The 21311-nt window shown below is 47.0% G+C and overlaps 1 long non-coding RNA gene across 1 annotated transcript in view; it reads left to right on the top strand.

The window, feature by feature from the left end:
* LOC310696497 overlaps positions 1 to 12251 on the top strand; it is an 18674-nt gene extending 6423 nt beyond the window's left edge. Inside the window, exons 3-4 of the long non-coding RNA XR_014520571.1 lie at positions 1097 to 1155; positions 12139 to 12251. This is a non-coding gene — a long non-coding RNA (uncharacterized lncRNA). The remainder of the gene's footprint in view (positions 1 to 1096; positions 1156 to 12138) is intronic.
* Positions 12252 to 21311: the final 9060 nt, after the last annotated feature.

Below are 21311 nucleotides of genomic sequence, written 5' to 3'. Positions count from 1 at the left end.
CCTGGCTCTGGTTGAAGCTAATTTAACTTCCTTAGGGCCCAGGATCACTAGGGTGTTGCTACTTATGGACTTGAGGCTCTCCGTGGGGCATACCGGGAGAGGCAGTCCCGTAGGTACGAGGGTCCTAGGCCGTGAAGGGCTTTAAAGGTCAAAACCAGCACCTTAAATCTGACCCTGTACTCTGTGCTAAGTGGTGTCTGGCTAGAACTAGAACATCATGTATCAGTACCGCTGACCCACATGCAGGGCCAGCCCAAAGATGGAACCAAAGGCTAAAATGGCACCCTCTCTCCATTCTGTGAACAGGAGCCCACTTGACTGGCAGCTGAATCTTAGTACGCTGCTGGTGATGTCATCGCATTCTCTGCTGCATCAATGGCTTTGGACGCATTACACCTTTAAAGCACATTCATTCTTTCAAAGAATTCTGGGTACTGTGGCTTGTTAAGCATTCCTTGGAATTGTGATTCTGTGAGGGTAAACCACAGTGCCCAGAATTCTTTGAGGGAAAGAATTCACTTCTTATGCGCTTCCCGTCGTGTTTGCATGTAGGGTCATCACTTGAGGGCAGCAGCATGGAGTGATTTTGCATGTATGGCTAGGTTTTGCATGGATAGCATTTTGCATGGATAGGATATAACAGAATGCTTTCAGTATTTTAATATTTTTTTGGGGAAGCCGCCCAGAGTGGCTGGGAAGCCCAGCCAGATGGGCGGGGTATTAATGATGATGATGATAATAATAATAATAATAATAATAATAATAATAATAATAATAATAAATAATATTCCAGCTGCCAGCCTGCCAATCAAGTGTATGGTGGGGTCCAGGCAGCACTCTGAGCCTTCCCAACTCCCTACAAGCACATCCTGCAGACCCTTATCTTCCTGCTTTCAGAAAGCATGTTCCCCACTAGGTGGCGTCTTGGACCGAAAAAGCCCAACAACAACTTCGGAAGGGATGGGAAGTTCAGTTGAAGCCACCGTGAAGTCTTAGCTGTATTTAAAATTAGCCACACTTCCTACTCTTGTTAATATTTGTGATGAAAGTGGAGTAAGAGTTTGTCCTTAAGGTCTCCTCCTCCATCTTCTTTCAGAGGTGTGGTTGCAAGACCTACCACCTGTGTCTCGGCCTACCTTTCTTGTTACCGTTCAGGTTGGTGCCATTTTAGCTATGTGTTTTTTTAATTGATATTTAGCTTGCAAGTTTCCACCCCATCTTCTTAAGAATTATTAAAATACCAGCATCATAGTGCCTTAGTACAAAATTTAAAAGTGATTAAGGGGGGGGGGAATCACTATCACTGCCTTCCAGTTTTCTAGTCAGTGCCATTTTGTCACCGCATATTATTTTCCCCCCATCTTAAAACATTTTCTCTTACCTGCTTAAAGTTCACCCATAGTGCTTTAGCACAAATTTTTGAACGATATTTAAAATCGAGTTTTAAAAATGGTTCAAGTGAATTTTCTCTTTCCTGCCTATGTGACTATGTCACCGAGTCACTCCCGCAGTTAATTTGAATAGGCAGCAGAGAAATTTCATTGGGATCACATTCCCTGCCTAGTCTTTCAAAGGCAGCAGGTAGTTTTAAAAAAGACAGCAATCACAAAAAGCCTCTGCCTGCTCTTTAAGAGGCAGCAGAGTCTTATCTCCAACCCTAGTGCTATGGGAATACAGTGCTAAGATGAGAAATAAGCCTGTTAGAATTCTGAATTAACTGATGATTGATGACATCCGCAGTCAGAAGCAATATGCCTCTGACCAGTTGCTAGAATCTCAGGTAGGGAGAGTGCTGTTATGCTTGTCCCGCTTGCGGGCTTACAATGGGCACCTGGCTGACCATAGAACCATAGAATTGTAGAGTTGGAAAGGAACCACAAGGGTCATCTAGTCCAGCCCCCTGCAATGCAGGAATCTTTTGGCCCAATGCGGTGCTCAAACCCACAGCCCTGAGATTAAGAGCCTTCCTGCTTTACTGACTGAACTATCCCAGGATACTGGACTAGATGGGCTTTTGGCCTGATCCTGCAGGCTCTTCTTAAGCTTTGAGGTGAATGACAGGTGAGTGGCCCTGCTCACCTGTCGAAAATGACTCATGGAAGGTGGGCTAGATCTGGATGCAGCCCTCAGGCCAAATCCAGTTTCCCACCCATTGGGCGAATGGAACATAGCTGGGTGAACACACGCAAAAAGCATTCTTCTTCCCAAAGTGTGGAAAGTCAACTGAAATGACTTAAGTAGTTTACAGTGGAAGAGCATCACCCCCCTGTTGCTGTGTTTGATTTGTCCTTAAATGCACTTATTGAACAGAGGCGGGACATTGACTAATTTGTGCAGTCGCAAGCTACTGGCACTGCTACACTCCTGGGCTGTCTGCTGTATATGTAGCCTGAAACGTTGCAGCAGATCAACATAAACAAAGATTTGGTAGGCATCCAAAGAACGTCAATTAAATCTGAATGCGTGCCAGTTACCAAGAAGCGAAGCCTTAAAACAAAAGTGCTCTCCAAAAACACAAGCCAGTATTAATGGAAGGAACAGAGCAAAACCAAACCACCAGATCTGCCAGCTGGGAGGAGTTAGGGGAAGAAAGTTCCTTGCTGCAGCAGGCAGCTGTGCCCCTACATGAGCATAGCATTTCCCCTCTTGACAGAGTGTGTGCATTACCGCCTGCTCCCATACGGCTGTGTCTTCAGGCCCTGGCATGCTGGACAGCTCCCTGCCCTGGCTTGATACTGGGATCTGCCCAGTTGCTTTGGTGAAGCTGCCAACCATGGATGAGCATGAAAGGGATGTGTCTTCTTCCCACCCCCTTTGCCCCACTGTTTGTCTGTGGGGCAAGCAGCCTTCCTGCCAAGTGGATATTCAAAGCATCTCAGTGGACCCATTGGTCCCCTCTAGGGCTGAGGGGTTGGGAGTCGCATTCCTGAGTGGGCATCTGAGATACCTGGGCTCCTGGACCTTGACACTCTTGCTGGGTTGCGACCTATGAGTGGGAAGGAATGGTATGGAACCCCAGTTCCCAAGAGTGGTGGTGGTATGAAGGGGAAACCATGGTGCTGGGGGCAGAAGCTGCCACAACCCCTGCAGGGCCCTCCCCTTGGCATCTTATGTTAGGATATTTCTGTTCCACCTTAAAAGGGAGCAGGCTTTGTGAGTCACAAAGTCTGCGTATTTCCTGTTCACAGGATGTTTCTGTTGTGTCTAAGCTTTCGTTTCTCTCTGTGTGTCAGAGACACTGAAGCTGGCAGTCATGTTTTCTTTGTTCTGACCAACGCTGAATAAACTTGTAAATAATACTCTCCTGCGTGCATCTTTCGCTGTGCATTATCTGCTGATAGAGCGTACATGAGCTCTGGAATGTGGCAAGCTATTTCTGGAAGCTCGTGTCGCTAATTGCTGATACTGCGTGTCTACGGGAGATCGATGGACGTCCGGAGACGGCTTGGGGGCCATGATGGACTTTGTCTCCCTGGAAGTATCCCAACATCTTCCATGCCCAAACTTCGTACCAGCAGGTGTGGTGTTGCCTGCTTTCTTCATGCCTGGTGTATCTTTGCTCATTGGCACCTTGCCTCTTACTTTGCGTCCCCTCTCCTGGCTGCTCGGCCGCTCCTTACCATATCTCTGTAGGTGCTTGCAAGTGCTCTATGGAGCATGCAGTGAGAGATAGGAGCATCTTTGGGGCTTTGCTCTTCTCCTCTCCCTGTTGTGGCTGTGTAATTGGTTCTGCCTTGGCACTGAAATTTTATTTTCTTCTGTTTGCATTGACTTCTCTGACGTTGTGCGTTAATAGTTACAGTGTCCTTCAGCTCTCTATATTGGACAAACAGGCCAAACCTTACGCCAAAGAATAAATGGACATAAATCAGACATCAAGAATCACAAAACAGAGAAACCAGTAGGAGAACACTTCAATCTCCCAGGACATTCTATACAAGATCTCAAAGTAGCTGTTTTACTACAAAGGAGTTTCAGAAATAGACTGGAAAGAGAAGCTGCTGAATTGCAACTCATTACCAAACTTAAAACCATGGAGAGACCTGGTCTCAACAGAGACATTGGATTCTTATCTCATTATACATGACTAGCTATTTTTCACCTTCTCACCCCTTGCCTTTTCCCGTAAGACCTATTGCAGTCGTTAAGAGTCGTCAACAGGCTCATCTCAGCTATCTGCCAATCACCCATTCCCACCACCCTTCTGAGTAATACCCCTCCCCACCTTCTCACTATATAGAAGGATCTGGCAACTTCTGTTTCAGTGTATCTGAAGAAGTGTGCATGCACACGAAAGCTCATACCAAGAACTAACTTAGTTGGTCTTTAAGGTGCTACTGGAAGGAACTTTTTTATTTTGTTGTGCATTCAGTGAGGGCAGGTACCTACAGCCACGGTAAAATTTAATGATTTCTCTGCAGTCGGACGCGGGTGGCGCTGTGGGTTAAACCACAGAGCCTAGGACTTGCCGATCAGAAGGTTGGCAGTTCGAATCCCCGCGACGGGGTGAGCTCCCGTTGCTCGGTTCCTGCTCCTGCCAACCTAGCAGTTCAAATGCACGTCAAAGTGCAAGTAGATAAATAGGTACCACTCTGGCGGGAAGGTAAATGGCGTTTCCGTGTGCTGCTCTGGTTCGCCAGAAGCGGCTTAGTCATGCTGGCCACATGACCCGGACGCTGTACGCCAGCTCCCTCGGCCAATAAAGCGAGATGAGTGCCGCAACCCCAGAGTCGGTCACGACTGGACCTAATGGTCAGGGGTCCCTTTACCTTTACTAAGTCCGATGGAAATCAATGTGACCCGAGTAGAAATGCCTGGGCTTGGGGTCTGGTAAGTTGAATAAATACAATCACAGACCTTTCAACATGCTGAAATATCTTTCCCATCTTTCCCTTAAACCTAAAATATACCCCCCGCCCGGTCGCTTGTGTTATACAAAAGTTCATGTTACACAACCTCAGTTGGCCCTGATGGAGGAATGACGACAGGGCAGCTTCCCAGAACCAGATCACATCAATGTGCTTCTCGAGAAATCTGCTGCTCTGGTTCACCAGAAGCGGCTTAGTCATGCTGGCCACATGACCCGGAAGCTGTACGCCGGCTCCCTCGGCCAATAAAGCGAGATGAGTGCTGCAACCCCAGAGTCGGCCACGACTGGACCTAATGGTCAGGGGTCCCTTTACCTTTACCTGCAGTCGGGGTGCTGCTGCCATGTGTGTTTATGGTGCTGTTTGGGTGCCTTGCAGGTGTGTGCATTGTAGATGGCATGGCTATACATGCTGGGACCTGCATCTGGACTGGCTGCTATGGGCAGGGCTGCAATGGGGATGTGTTTCTTCTGTATGTCTTTGCTTGTTTTCTTTTTCCCAGCAACGGCTTCTCCCACCCCTTGCCTTACAGGGTTTGGATGTAGTGAGATTTGCATGGGCATATTACCAACGCATTGATCTACTCCCTGGCAGATTTCCCCACTTGGGATTGCTCAGGCAGATACTAACTTGAAAATGGGAAACTGAGGAGAAGCTAAAGTAGAAAGTTCTTGTGTGGAACACTCCTAGAGTGCCGCTGTGAAAGGGTGCGTCTGAACGCTGACCTCCGTACAGTTTTTCAGTAACTGTTTGAAACAAGCTTGTTCATGTTATACTGATGAAAAGCCCACGCTTCAGTGACTTACACTGAGATGAGGTTGATGTAACAGAATTCCTGACTGAGAGTTCTCGAGAAGCACGTTGATGTGATCTGGTTCTGGGAAGCTGCCCTGTCGTCATTCCTCCATCAGGGCCAACTGAGGTCGTGTAACATGAACTTTTGTAAAACACAAGCAACAAGGGGGGCTATTTCATGTTTAAGGGGAAGATGGGAAAGATAGCCACCTGAAGCTAGGAGAGCAAGACTCTCCTGGCTTCAGGGATAGCTGCCTAAAGCCGAGCTCCTGCTGCGCTCCGGAGGCTTCGTGTTGCTTTGGCTGAAGCCAGGAGAGCGAGAGGGATCGGTGCGCACCGATCCCTCTTGCTTTCCTGGCTTCGCTGAGAGGGCGCTGCGCAGAGAGTGAGATAATTTTTTTTCTTGTTCTCCCCCTCTAAAACTAGGTGCGTCCTATGGCCGGGTGCATCCTATGGAGCGAAAAATACGGTATTTCAGCATGTTTAATGTTGAAAGGTCTGTGAATGTATTTATTCAACTTACCAGTCCCCAAGCCCAGGCATTTCTACTTGGGTCACATTGATTTCCATGGGACTTACTCCCAGCTAAATGGGTCAGATTGCAGCCCTAATCTCCATCTGATGGGGGAGAGAAGGCAGCTGCTTATCCTCCACAGTTTTCTCTGTTCTTCCCTTCTCTCTTGTCCTGCCACTGTGGGTTAAATTGAAAAGCAGAGAGACACAAACATCCACTCATGCTCTTGCCACGCTTCTTGAGTTTTGTGATGTAGTCAGTGAAACCTAGTGGGTACACAGAGAACTGCTCAGTATTTTGCATTCTTAACACCTCCAGAGAATCACCACCACTTCCTCCTTTCCGTGTTGGGCATCCTGGAAGGTAAAGGAAATGCTAAGGTACAGGTGGTGCAGAGTGCATTGGGCACTTTTTCCTTCCTAGACTGGCTCAGGAAACTCTTCGCATATGCGCTTCCGAGGGGGAATGTTCCTAGCCAGAGATGGAAGCAGCTTTCCCTGCCAGACCAGGTGGACTTGTATTACAGAGTCTTCCCCTAAGAGAAGCATTTTTGCAAGAGAAGCATTGGCTATGCTCAAAAAACGATCCCCATAGAATCAGTGATGTCTGTGGTCAGCTAAAAGCAAAAAAGGGCCGGACTCCTACCACTTTAACAATGGTATAGAAGGGGGAGTTTCAGCAGGTGTAGTTTGTCAAGCAAGCAACACCTGCTGAAAAATCCCGTTTTTGTGTTTTTTAAAAAATCTGGCCTCTCTACTAGGAGATGGCCCATGAGCGAGACTTCCACTGAGCTTCAGCACATCCAGAAATGTCATCTGTTGCTTGCAATGCCTGCAGGAGAGAGCAAGTTCTTAACTAGGAAACTGCAGCTGTGCAGTTTCTCAAGAAGAGAACTAAGGCAATGAGGAAGGAGGGAGCTGCCTGAAAGCTGACTATTCTGTGATTCCACACAAGTTGATATAGTACTGAGTGCAGAATTGTAGCAAGCTGTGAATCTCAGCTTTGTCTCCTCCTCCCCACCCCACAAAAATAATTAAGGAAAAGTAAGCATTATTTCCTATCCATTGTAGTTGTGCGAGTAGGCATCTCTGACATGCTTTGAAGCCTATCAAAGCATCAGAAGCAGAAACTGTGGCTGAGTATCTTGCACGTTGCCCTAGGGCGGAGTTCTGGGTGGTGTACTCCCTGCCCCCCCCCCTGCTCTCCTCCTTGAGTAGGAGTAAAATAATGCATATGTAAATATACAAGCAAAATTTTAACAATGCAGATCTTTTCCCTTTGCATAATTTATACACATCGCTAAGTTTTGGTTTGCATGGGATTTTGTTTTGTCATGGGGCAGAATTTTAATGGGGAGTGGAACCCTCGGCGCTACTCAAAAGCTGAGTTTGCAAGGGAAGGAAATAGAGCAGTAGCAAGAGCTCACTCCAGCTGCAGGCCTATACACACACTTACCTGGGGTAAGTTCCATTGACTACAACTACCATCATCAGACTACAAGCCATGTTGATTGGGGCTGATGGGAGTTGATCAACAGGCTGCCCATCTCTGCTCTAAACCATGCATTGTGCCTTGTCAAGTGTTTGATAACCCTCTTGATTTATTTTGCTTTGTAATCTCAAGTAGACTGCAAAAATACATTTATTGTGTCGCCGATGGCCTGCCATATTAGAAGTGTGTTAGTCAGGTGGGTCACAAATTCTGCAGGGATCTTTTTCTCTTGTGCATAGGATGACACTAGAAGTCTGGGAATGAAATAGTAACCCAGTTTGTACTCATTCCATTGGCTGAGCAATGACTTTGTTACCGTAATCCCTTGATTAAACTTGGCTCTGCACGGTAATCTTACGCCACAAACTTGGCTGGCTTCCGCTTTCTACATTTCTTCTGCATTCGGAGCCAGCTTAGTTCCTGGTACAGTACAGGCCTGCAATGATCTACAGTAATACTGGAGAGTTATATAATCATCTCGGAAATCTATATTGCATTTCCTTTGTGCCAGGGAAACTTTGGATGCTGATTGGTTGAGTCAGAGAGATGCTGAGGAATGTCCATTAACATTCCAAATTGCGGCTTGATCAAGGAACAAAGCTTGACAGCAACAAAATGTTCCCAGCCTGGCTTCTGTGAGAAGGAATATATCAGTCTGAGTTGGATTAAAACTTAACACTTAGGCTCTGTATAGGCTTTGTAGATGGAGGATCTGCAGGGGTGGGTAGCTAAGCCCACTTCAGAGCTGAATAAGAGATGACCAGATGTACAAAACCTGGTGGGCTAAAAGCACAGAGGTAGAGCAGTGGAAGGAGGGGAAGAGCGAGTGGTGTATTCAGAAATAGACTGGAAAGAGAAGCTGCTGAATTGCAACTCATTACCAAACTTAAAACCATGGAGAGACCTGGTCTGAACAAAGACATTGGATTCTTATTTCATTATACATGACTAAGCCATTTTTCACCTTCTCACCCCTTGCCTTTTCCTGTAAGACCTAGTGCAGTCGTTAAGAGTCGTCAACAGGCTCATCTCAGCTATCTGCCAATCACCCATTCCCACCACCCTTCTGAGTAATACCCCTCCCCACCTTCTCACTATATAGAAGGATCTGGCAACTTCTGTTTCAGTGTATCTGAAGAAGTGTGCATGCACACGAAAGCTCATACCAAGAACTAACTTAGTTGGTCTTTAAGGTGCTACTGGAAGGAACTTTTTTATTTTGGTGTATATAAGAAACCTGAAGGAAGACCCTGAGTTTGAAACCTCCCAATACCCATTGTATTACTTGAGAATTGCTTCTCTTGTTTTCTTCACATTCTGAAAATAGGAGTGTAATGCTGAGTTTAGTAAGCTCCTGATTGTGCAGGCACGTTTAACATGTAAAGGTAAAGGGACCCCTGACCATTAGGTCCAGTTGTGACCGACTCTGGGGTTGCAGCACTCATCTCGCTTTATTGGCCGGGGGAGCCGGCGTACAGCTTCCGGGTCATGTGGCCAGCATGACTAAGCTGCTTCTGGCGAACCAGAGGAGCGCATGGAAACGGCGTTTACCTTCCCGCCAGAGTGGTACCTATTTATCTACTTGCACTGCGTGCTTTTGAACTGCTAGGTTGACAGGAGCAGGGACCGAGCAACAGGAGCTCACCCCATCGCGGGGATTTGAACCGCCGACCTTCTGATCGGCAAGTCCTAGGCTCTGTGGTTTAACCCACAGCGCCGCCCGCGTCCCTTACTTGTAAAATGTAGCTGCAAGTGATTTCATTCATAGAAATCATTGGCTAAGTTCACACATGTAAACTGCCCTGTGAGTACGCCCTGCACACACACAAAAATCTGGGCACTATATTTTAGCCTTCACAGAGCTACAATTTCTACCACCCTTAAAAAATCGCAGTTCCCTGGACTTAGTGGGATGCGTGTGTCTGCGTGCTTTAAATGTTTGGTGTGTACACCTCCATTAAACCAGAGCGTCCTGTAACTCTCCAACTCAAAAGAAATTATCTTGCCACCTTTCCACTCAGCTGCTGAACTGAACACAGCTAAGTTTTGCCTAACAATTTCAAACTGTATTATTTTAATTAGAAACTCATTGTTCCTTGGCCTGATCTCAGTAGTTATGGTCAACATTTCCCCCCCTCTTATTTCAGGCTTCTAATATTGTTCAACTGCAACATGTTCTCTAACCTCAGTGTGCCGTTCGTTTTACCAAAGGCAAATTACACCCGATTCCTTCATTCGATTCTCCAGCTGGCTTCCCTTCTAGACTTTGCATTGTCCTTTTATCTTTCTCCAAATTCTTTCCAATTTGTCAATGTCTGCCTTGAATTGAGGCATCACTGGAATTATGTTCAATAGTACAATGAAGCATTTATTACAGATATTGTTCTGTGTTTGGCTCGCTTCATCACTGTGAATGGGTGGTCAGGGCCTTGGACAAAAGAAATTTGATGCTTATTTAATGGGTCTAGATGCCCACCCGCCCGGTGGACAATTAACCTGATGGGTAGAGTCTTGGATGTGTGCACTGCTGGGCATGTGTGTGAGAAGCAGCAATTTTGCAAATTTAAAGGGACAGAGGGGAAAAAGGAAAGAGGTGGAGGAAGGAGAAGAAGAGGTATGGGGACATAGGAGGGAGGAAGAAGGGCTTCTAGCTGACTTAGCTGAAACTGCTAGTGTTGCATTTCTGAAGAACTGTCTTTAGACCTTCAGCTCTGGGGAAATGGGGAATCCACAACAAGTTACAACATTAAACAATATTTGGGATTTGGCCTGTACATCATCCAAAACCACTTAGAGTTCCCTGCATGGTTCCCTGCACGTTTCCAAGCACAATTCAAAGTGTTGGTGCTGACCTTTAAAGCCCTAAACGGCCTCGGTCCAGTATACCTGAAGGAGCGTCTCCACCCCCATCGTTCTACCTGGACACTGAGGTCCAACTCTGAGGGCCTTCTGGCAGTTCCCACACTGCGAGAAGCCAAGTTACAGGGAACCAGGCAGAGGGCCTTCTCGGTAGTGGCGCCCTCCCTGTGGAACGCCCTCCCACCAGATGTCAAAGAGAACAACAACTACCAGACTTTTAGAAGACATCTGAAGGCAGCCCTGTTTAGGCTAGCTTTTAATATTTGATGTATTACAGTATTTTAATATTTTTTGGGAAGCCACCCAGAGTGGCTGGGGAACCCCAGTCAGATGGGCTGGTTATACATAATAAATTATTATTTTTGTTTTGGGGTTTCACAAAGGCCTTGGTACAAGTTGGTCAGCAGGTTTAGTCTTCGTAAAACCCTTCGATTTCTCTTTGGTCTCCTGTCTGGCTGTGGATCAGAGGCTCCAAACTCTCACTCCAGTGCCAAATCAGTCTCCGAAGCTGCACAAAGGGCCTCAAGACACAATTCCAGGATCAGATCTGATTTGCCACTGGCATACCACGCATCCCCTTTTTTTACTCTTTCTGTCCCTGAGCCAGCCTCCTTCCTCCCCTGCCCCAAACTGCAAATTCAAGTCCTGCCACAAGTCTTTGTTTGGGGGCACTTTTTTCAGGAACAACTGGCCCACAATATCCCCTGGGTTCAGGAAACCTGACTGTGCAGGGAGGGTGGTAAGTGTGTCCAGCCAAGCACGCTCAGAATGCAGGAAGGTCAGGGTGGAGGAAGCAGGGGTGGCACATGACATATGATCCCATAGGCCCTCCACGGATTTGAATTTAAAATGCTTAAAGAAGGCTAAAACCTCCCATTGAATTAGAATCATAGAATAGAACCATAGAATTGTAGAGTTAAAAGGTATCCCAAGGGTCATCTAGTCCAACCCCCTAAAATGCAGGAATCTCAACTAAAGCATCCATAAAACTCCAAACTCTGCTTTGCAGGCAAGTATTTCTCCACTTGAGATTCTTATTGTCCTGCCTGAGGTACAGGTCTCTGAAATGGATAGAGAATGGTGGAAGTGGTGAAGAAGTTTGGGGACGCGGGTGGCGCTGTGGGTTAAACCACAGAGCCTAGGACTTGCCAGTCAGAAGTTCGGCGGTTCGAATCCCCGCGACGGGGTGAGCTCCCGTTGCTCGGTCCCTGCTCCTGCCAGCCTAGCAGTTCGAAAGCACGTCAAAGTTCAAGTAGATAAATAGGTACCGCTCCGGCGGGAAGGTAAATGGCGTTTCTGTGTGCTGCTCTGATTCGCCAGAAGCGGCTTAGTCATGTTGGCCACGTGACCTGGAAGCTGTCTGCGGACAAACGCCGGCTCCCTCGGCCAACAAAGCGAGATGAGCACCGCAGAGTCGGTCACGACTGGACCTAACGGTCAGGGGTCCCTTGACCTTTACCTATTTCTCCACTTGAGATTCTTATTGTTCTGCCTGAGGTACAGGCCTCTGAAATGGATAGAGAATGGTGGAAGTGGTGAAGAAGTTTGTGGATGAGGCAGGGTACAGAAATGAATGTGTCTCGCCCACCTCTCTTTTTCCTTTGCTCCTAGTTGAATAACACCCCACTCCACCCCGCTCTGTGTTGTCACGGACACCATCTGGAGCTGAAAACCCATCCAGTTTGCAACAGGATTAAATAAATGCTTTAATTTTTATCTCTTTATTAAGTGTACAGTGTTTTTAGCTTGCACTTACAAATGTTCCCTTCTCCCTTTGGGAATGACAAAATACAGAACAGAGTGGGTCAGCCGTGGAAAGGGATGAACAAAGTAATCTTAAAGCTGTTTAATCTCATCTATAGACATCAGTCAAAACAGCTGGGCTCCCCTACCCCTCCAAACCTGGTGCTTTGGTTTTATTAGGCCATGCTGTGTTTGTTTGTTTTTTTGCAGAGGATCAACACAGCAGCCCTGAGGTCAAATTTACTGGTGGATCTGCAATTTCAGTGGCAAAACACATCACCAATTTTAGCAGTCCTTTGAAAGCCCTGGACAAAGTATAGATGGGAATGGCTTGGCTGAGCTCCATAATAATGAGACACTGCAAGAAATGAGATCACCAGTCCCAGTTTAGAAGACAGTGAGCACACACCACAACTCTTATTGTCGCCCTTGGCATGTTGTGGGCTGGAAAAAAGAGAAGTGGTTTGGTGGGTGGGTTGTTGTTGTTGTTCTGGTGTTTTGAATAGGCCAAATGAGGTGGTTGAATTCAGGCAGCAGCTGCTGGAGGGCAGGGGGTATCACAGCAGCTGGCACCAGCCCTGCTTGCTCGTTACTGGCCTTGGCTGTCTTACCTAGTTATAGTCTCGTTGTGCGTCGCAGACATTTCATTAGGAAAAGCCCCTCCCCAAACAAGCAGGCAGAGTTGCAGGCAGCCCAGGCCATGAACTCCAGCAGTCACCGCATGGGCACATGCATTGGTCATGTGACTCGCACTGGTGCTGCCCAGCCACTGCTGCATTGCAGCGTTTGTCCTAGCAAGCAGCAAGCATGTAGCATTAGTAACTGCCCACAAGACTCTGGATTTCTGCACTGGAAAAGGCTGACTTCTGAAAGCCTGTATGTGCTGTGCAAAGTGAGCACATCTCTGTAAATTATTTTGCATAGATGATTCTGATAGAGGGAGAGGATGTAACCCCCCCCCCCCACTAATAATCTTCTGCAGCTTCTCCTTCGGCTGCTGCGGTTTTAGCAGATGTCACAAACACACGTACTTCCAAGCATGGGTTTGCAGCCTCGAGAGCCAGAAATTCTCTCTTTTAAAAAAAGGAAAACAGCTTTCTAAAGTTGTCAGGTTCTAAAATCTGCTCTTTGTGTGAGAGAGGGAGAGAAAGAAGGGGAAAGCGGGAGAAAGTGTGCACTTAGAATTTTAGTGTGAGACCCAGTTTGTTACTCAGATTGGCTGAAACTGTGTTTCTGGAACTGGTACAGTGCAGTGGCGTAGCGTGGGGGGTGCAGGGGGGGCCGGCCGCACCAGGCGCAACATCTGGGGGTTAGGGTTAGGGGGCGCAAATCCACGGGTTAGGGGGCGCAAGTTACTTGCCTTGCCCCGGGTGCTGACAACCCATGCTACGCCACTGGTACAGTGTGCATACATTCTTAAATCTCTGCAAATCTGATGCAGGATTAGCAGCTGTGCTATCCATTCGTAAGAGAGTACTTTGCCTCCACACACTATCCTCTGATTGCATATTTGCAAATTAAACAAAACAAAAGAAACCCTCCATGAATCTCTGCTGGAATCTCTCGCTAAGGAGTGGCTAATGTCTAATTGGAAATAACGTCCTCTGCTTTCAATGAGGCTGACTCCCAGTGAAGTATGCATGGGATTTCAGGTTAGCACTTTGCCCTTCAGCTTGTTATTTGCTTGATTCTTCATTGATTTCTGTGCAATTTAATTCCAAGTATGCTTAGGACTGCAGCCTGAGAAGGGTAAAGAAGGGTAAGCATCCTGTAGATGCTTGTTGTTTAGTCGTTTAGTTGTGTCGGACTCTTCGTGACCCCATGGACCAGAGCACGCCAGGCACTCCTGTCTTCCACTGCCTCCCGCAGTTTGGTCAAACTCATGCTGGTAGCTTCAAGGACACTATCTAACCATCTTGTCCTCTGTCATCCCCTTCTCCTTGTGCCCTCCATCTTTCCCAACATCAGGGTCTTTTCCAGGGAGTCTTCTCTTCTCATGAGGTGGCCAAAGTACTGGAGCCTCAGCTTCATGATCTGTCCTTCCAGTGAGCACTCAGGGCTGATTTCCTTCAGAATGGAGAGGTTTGATCTTCTTGCAGTCCATGGGACTCTCAAGAGTCTCCTCCAGCTCCATAATTCAAAAGCATCAATTCTTCGGCGATCAGCCTTCCTTATGGTCCAGCTCTCACTTCCATACATCACTACTGGGAAAACTACTGTGGATGCTAACATGGGTATAATCCCACTGAACATGGTGAAACTTACTTCCAAGTAAACATACAGTATATTGACTTGGATTGTTAAGCGAGGGTTTCTTCCATGTTGATGCAGCGTTCGTCTATGTTAAAGAGAACCGCACAACAATATTGGCACACAAAAGGGGTGGATGGGCGTTAGACTTTCAAACCTCAATAGCAGCCCCCCCCCCCCCGCACACAAACATGCATATAGCCATGGGGGGCAGGGGGGCAGCTGCCCCCCAAATCAAGTAAATAAATAAAAATACTTAACTAACTGACAAATCATGTCTCAGATAGCTTGGTTCTGCCCTCCCCAAACAAAAGTCCTGCCCGCCCCACATAAATCTTGGCTACGCCCATGCACACACACATACAATACCGCATGACACTCTGCTTTGAGAGAACTGATGGGGTTTTTCAAGGGCATTTTGTGGTGTGGCATGTGGATCAGCTGTTTAAAGGGCAAAGAAAATTTCAAAAAAATCTCTCCAGGCATATCTCATCCAATACACCCTGCGTAGCTGAAACAAAACAGCTGGTTTCAAGGTAGGAGAAGCTGCTGACTAACGGTCTTTGTCAGTTCGATTGACTGCCCTAGTGTGAAGTGAGCAACATCACTGATTTTTTTATGGATGCTGTCCAGAAATTTGTCCTGCTCTTACCTGATTTCTTTTCAAACATGCAAATGCAATTTTGTGACAAGGTTGCTCACATCAACCATATAGTAATCTATGGCTGCATACGCACTGTGCCGTTAAAGCACCTTCAAAGCCCTCCTCAAAGAATTCTGGGTAGTGTAGTTTCTGGGAATTGTCACTCTGCCCATTTTTTGAGGTGGAGGAAGGGCTTTGAAGGGATAGTGTGTGCACAGCCTAAGTCCCATATGTTTATCGTAGTTGGTTAAATGCATTGGTGCAATCTGTGTGGTGAAATGTGCTGTTGAGATGGAATCCTTAATTGGAAGTTCTTAATTAAGCAAGCCCGGAAGTAGAGCTGAAACATATCTACGTGACAAATCTACATGGAAATTTGTCCACCCAAAAACTTGCAGGTGGAAACGATATTGAAAATCAGGTCACTAATAACCATCCTGATACCATCATGAGGACAAATAATCATGAATGTGCAATGAAAAAGACATCTGGAGAGGTCCCCTCTTTCTCCAAAATCTGTCACTCTTTAGCAGGACAAAAAAAGCAGAACCTGTTGTTGTTGTTTAGTTGTTTAGTCATGTCCGACTCTTCGTGACCCCCTGGACCAGAGCACACCAGGCACTCCTGTCTTCCACTGCCTCCCGCAGTTTGGTCAAACTCATGTTCGTAGCTTCGACAACACTGTCCAACCATCTTGTCCTCTGTCGTCCCCTTCTCCTTGTGCCCTCCATCTTTCCCAACACCAGGGTCTTTTCCAGGGAGTCTTCTCTTCTCATGAGGTGGCCAAAGTATTGGAGTCTCAGCTTCAGGACCTGTCCTTCCAGTGAGCACTCAGGGCTGATTTCCTTCAGAATGGAGAGGTTTGCTCTTCTTGCAGTCCATGGGACTCTCAAGAGTCTCCTCCAGCACCATCATTCAAAAGCATCAATTCTTCCGCGATCAGCATTCTTTATGGTCCAGCTCTCACTTCCATACATCACACATCACTCTGTCACTCTTTAGCAGGACAAAAAATCAGAACCTAGAACTGTACAAAGGTGCAGACAGGGGTTGGCCTTCATTCTCAGTGACTCAGGTTGAGTTGTAGGAGATAAGCAAGACTCAGGGAATGACTGTTATTCATTGCTGTCAGAGGGCAAATCCTGATTCTTGCAACTGATGCATGGATAACGGGGGTGGGGGGTGGGCTGGGGGCTGGGCAGGAATCATATCAAGCACTCGCACCAGTTGTGTCCCTGAGTTCATTCCTACCCTCAGACCGTAATCAGTTTAGAGAAATAGAAGGCAGGGACAGATTTGGAAAAAGGAACTTTGTCTTCACCGCATGCTCTTGCCTGACGTAACGGTCTCAGCAGTGGAAGGCAGGGTGGGGAGTAGGGCAGAAGAGACAATGAAAGGAAATGGAGTCTCGAAGGGACTCTGACGGTATCCATGCTGTACCTTTTAAAGCACATTTTTCCTTTCAAAGAATTCTGGGGACGGTAGCTTGTTAAGGGTTGCTGAAAATCGTAACACTGAGGGATAAACTACAGTGCCCAGAATTCTTTAAGGGAAAGGTTGTGTTTTGATTGTGTTTCAAAGATACAATGTGTACACAGCCTCTTTCTCCATCCTTCGCATATCCTGTGAAACTTGATAAATCTTTAAAAGGTAAAGGGACCCCTGACCATTAGGTCCAGTCGTGGCCGACCCTGGAGTTGTGGCGCTCATCTCGCTTTACTGGCCGAGGGAGCCGGCGTACAGCTTCCAGGTCATGTGGCCAGCATGACTAAGGCACTTCTGGCGAACCAGAGCAGCGCATGGAAACACCGTTTACCTTCCCGCTGGAGCGGTACCTATTTATCTACTTGCACTTTGACGTGTTTTCGAACTACTAGGTTGGCAGGAGCAGGGACCGAGCAACGGGAGCTCACCCTGTCACGAGGATTCGAACTGCCGACCTTCTGATCGGCAAGTCCTAGGCTCTGTGGTTTAACCCACAGTGCCACCTGCATCCCTAAAAAAAAAAAAGATTTCTTTAAAGAGAAATCTTTAGCAAGTGATAAATCCAGGAATGTATCAATCTAAGCAACATTTGCCTTATTTGATCCTGGCTTTTATTCACCACTGACTTGTTTATATTTGCCAATAAAGCCTCTGACAGTTTAATTTCATTCTTCTTTGAGAAGAATTCTCATTTCAAGATATGGGATCCCATCACTGAAACTTTCCTCAAACCACACAGTTTGTTGTTCTCACTTGAACGTGCCATTTACAAAACGTGATGCTGCACTTATGAGTTGTTTTGGCTTTCGGCTTTCATTTCAATATTTTATGGAATCAATTTGATATGATGCCAAACTCATTCTTGCTATAGGCTCATTAATATCATATTGACCCTGGGAAGAGTCTTCCAGTGTCTTCAAGTGCCAGAGATTGAGATTGCCCTGGAACAATTTGGAACTGTTTGGCAAAGACCAGTAATGAGCACAGGGTAAAACTTGCCGTTCATGGCGGTCTTGTGAAATAGCTTGCACCTCACTTGGTTCAGTGCAGTGGATTGAACTGCCCGTGTCTGAATCTCCGAGTAAAGAACTCTAAAGAGAAAGAATGCAAGAAGTTTGGTAGACATGGGCTGTAGTTGGCTTTTTCACATGAACTCAGGTGCACTAGCTCAAGTCCTCTCTTCCAGGCAAATATTTATTAATACGGGAATCGTTCCACTGCTACATTCCGGCCATGATGGTTGTGATATATTTCTGAAGTTATTTTTACATTTCCATTCATTATAGTCTGCTTGGGAAATTGTGTGCTTGTGTGTTTTAAGGGCACATCACAAAATTAAGTCTCAGTAGTGGTTGGGTGAGTGAGTGAACCGGTTTGCGAATGTTCTTTGGAACCAGAACATTTGACGGGGCTTCCACGGCTTCCAATTGGCTGCAGGAGTTGCCAATCGGAAGCTGCACTTTGGTTTCCAAACATTTTGGAAGTTGAATGGACTTCTGGAACGGATTCCATTCGACTTCTAAGGTACGAATGTACTTGTTTTTATTTATTTTATATACACACACACACACACACACACACACACAAACACACACACTCACACACAGCCTCCTTGCTCTGAGATCTTCATATGCTCCCCTGGTGGAGATACACTGCTGTAGGTGACTGCCTGATCAGCTTGTACAGTGGTACCTCGGGTTACATACGCTTCAGGTTACAGACTCCGCTAACCCAGAAATAGTGCTTCAGGTTAAGAACTTTGCTTCAGGATGAGAACAGAAATCGTGCTCCGGCAGCACGGCGGCAGCAAGAGGCCCCATTAGCTAAAGTGGTACCTCAGGTTAAGAACAGTTTCAGGTTAAGTACGGACCTTTGGAACAAATTAAGTACTTAACCCGAGGTACCACTGTACAGTGGTGCCTCGCAAGACGAAATTAATCCGTTCTGCGAGTCTCTTTGTCTAGCGGTTTTTTCGTCTTGCGAAGCAACCCTATTAGCGGATTAGCGCTATTAGCGGTTTAGCGGCTATTAAAGGCTTAGCGGCTATTAAAGGCTTAGCGGATTAGCGGCTAAAAGGCTATTAGCGGCTTAGAAAAAGGGGGGGAAAGCGGGAAAAAATCGGAACACTCGCAAGACGTTTTCGTCTTGCAAAGCAAGCCCATAGGGAAAATCGTCTTGCGAAGCAGCTCAAAAACGGAAAACCCTTTCGTCTAGCGGGTTTTCCGTCTTGCGAGGCATTCGTCTTGTGGGGCACCACTGTATATGCAAAAAGCACTATGAGGATACTGCCATTACATAGCTCAGTTTCTACATGACACTGGAGGCTTCTGTTGCTGTTTTTTCTTTTTTAAGAGAGGCAATACAGTTCTTGCGCAGTGTCCTGGATGGGCTGTCCACTCTAAGGCTTCCTTCCATGGCAGGTACCATAATGCTCCAGTGCTTTCTCCATACTAGGGGAACTGTCCCTATGAATTGCTGCTTCCTGACCATTTTTCTGATTCAGGAAATGGGAGCATAAAACAATATTTAATGGGTCCCCCCGTATGTTTAGTCCAAGGGCGTCTGTGCTCTCCGGAGAGCCGCTTCAGTTTTGTCCAGCAACGGGTTGGCCAAACTGACAGAGGAAATCATTTATTGCTGCAGATATCTGTAGGCTGCAATTACAGAACTGCTTTCCGTTTTGCTTTTGCCGTGGCCAAAGTTTTTTTTTCTTCCTCCAAGTTCCAAGAGCCAGTCACGGAATCCGGTTTAAACTCACCACCCAAGTGACTGATTAATCATATCTCAGCAGCAAGCGAAGTTATAACAGAATGCTTTTCAGGCAACACCCAGCTGAACTAGACTAAACCGGAGGAACTGTTTAAATATTAGCCATCAGTGGTGTTGCAAGCGGCAACATGCCCAGAAATGCGTAGCGACTGCCTCTGGGCCAAAAGTATATAGGAGTGAAGATTTATCTATCTGGAACACAGTGGTTCCTCTGTGAGGTCTCAGCTGGCCACCCATCATGCGTCATATGCAGAATGTCACTTTAATTTCAATCTGAAAACTGATCTCAAGAGTGGCTAAAGCTATAGGAGGTGCTATAGCTACAACTGTGGCATCAGTCAATCTTGGAGAGCATTTGACATCTAAGGCAGATGGCAGTTGTAGCAACTTAAGTACAGTATTGAGTCTGAACCAGGGCACAGCGTGGGGGGACCCACGGGCAGTTGCTCCTGGTGCAAAATTGTTAAAGGTAAAGGTACCCCTGCCTGTATGGGCCAGTCTTGCCAGACTCTAGGGTTGTGCGCTCATCTCACTCTATAGGCCGGGAGCCAGCGCTGTCCGCAGACACTTCCGGGTCACGTGGCCAGCGTGACAAGCTGCATCTGGCGAGCCAGAGCAGCACACGGAACGCCGTTTACCTTCCTGCTGGTAAGCGGTCCCTATTTATCTACTTGCACCCGGGGATGCTTTCGAACTGCTAGGTTGGCAGGCACTGGGACTGAACGACGGGAGCGCACCCCGCCGTGGGGATTCGAACCGCCGACCATGCGATCGGCAAGTCCTAGGCGCTGAGGTTTTACCCACAGCGCCACCCGCGTCCCTATGCAAAATTGTTAGGGGCGCAGTATTTCAACACCCGGTGCTGCCTCAACGCAACTGCATGCTGGGCTCCATTGAAACGGCTTCTCCATGCAAACCAGGAAGTGGACCTCTCCAGACAACAAAATTACTCTTCTTTTCTTATCTCTGCAGTTGCCATCTCCTGGGTGATCCAGACGCCTTTAGGCAGTTGAATGTGTGTGTGTACTCTGTTTCCCTCACTCCTGCTTCCCCCCCCCCACCTGTGCAGCCCCAAACTACAAACCCATGCTACACCACTGGTCTGAACACATGTTCAGCGCTCTGGAAACGTACTTCTGAATGTGTGTACCGCTTTGAGCACACTTAAAATGTAATGCCTTCCTTTGCTCTTAGTTCAAAGGGGCAGTCAGGTCACTCAGTAAGCCAAATGTTGTGCTTTATGGTGTCTTTGCATTCTGATTCTTTACATAAAAAGGGTAAAGGGACCCCTGACCATTAGGTCCAGTCGCAGATGACTCTGGAGTTGGGGTACTCATCTCACTTTATTGGCCGAGGGAGCTGGCGTACAACTTCCGGGTCATGTGGCCAGCATGACTAAGCCGCTTCTGGCGAACCAGAGCAGCGCACGGAAACGCCGTTTACCTTCCCACTGGAGCGGTACCTATTTATCTACTTGCACTGGCGTGCTTTCGAACTGCTTGGTTGGCAGAGCAGGGACCGAGCAATGGGAGCTCACCCTGTTGTGGGGATTCGAACCGCCAACCTTCTGATCGATAAGTCCTAGGCTCTGTAGTTTAGACCACAGTGCCACCCGCGTCCCTATTCTTTTCATAGGACTCTTTACATAGGATTCTTTACATAGGACCCTAAATATCTCCCCGCACACAAGTTTTTTCTCCTTTTAACAGGTGTTTGTTGGGAACTGAGCCCACCTTAACCTGGTCTCTGAGGTCGAGTTCCGCTCTGAGCTGCAATATCAAAGAAGCTCAGTGATGTCTCTGCTTGACATGAAGAAACTGAAACTGAGTTCCTTGAAGGAAACTGAGTTCCTAGAAATGTAATGAATACCTAAGACCAGGGGTCAGCAACCTAA

Source organism: Podarcis liolepis (assembly GCF_965112155.1).
Source record: "Podarcis liolepis genome assembly, chromosome: 17".
Taxonomy (NCBI): domain Eukaryota; kingdom Metazoa; phylum Chordata; class Lepidosauria; order Squamata; family Lacertidae; genus Podarcis; species Podarcis liolepis.
This window is presented reverse-complemented; position numbering and strand designations above follow the sequence as displayed.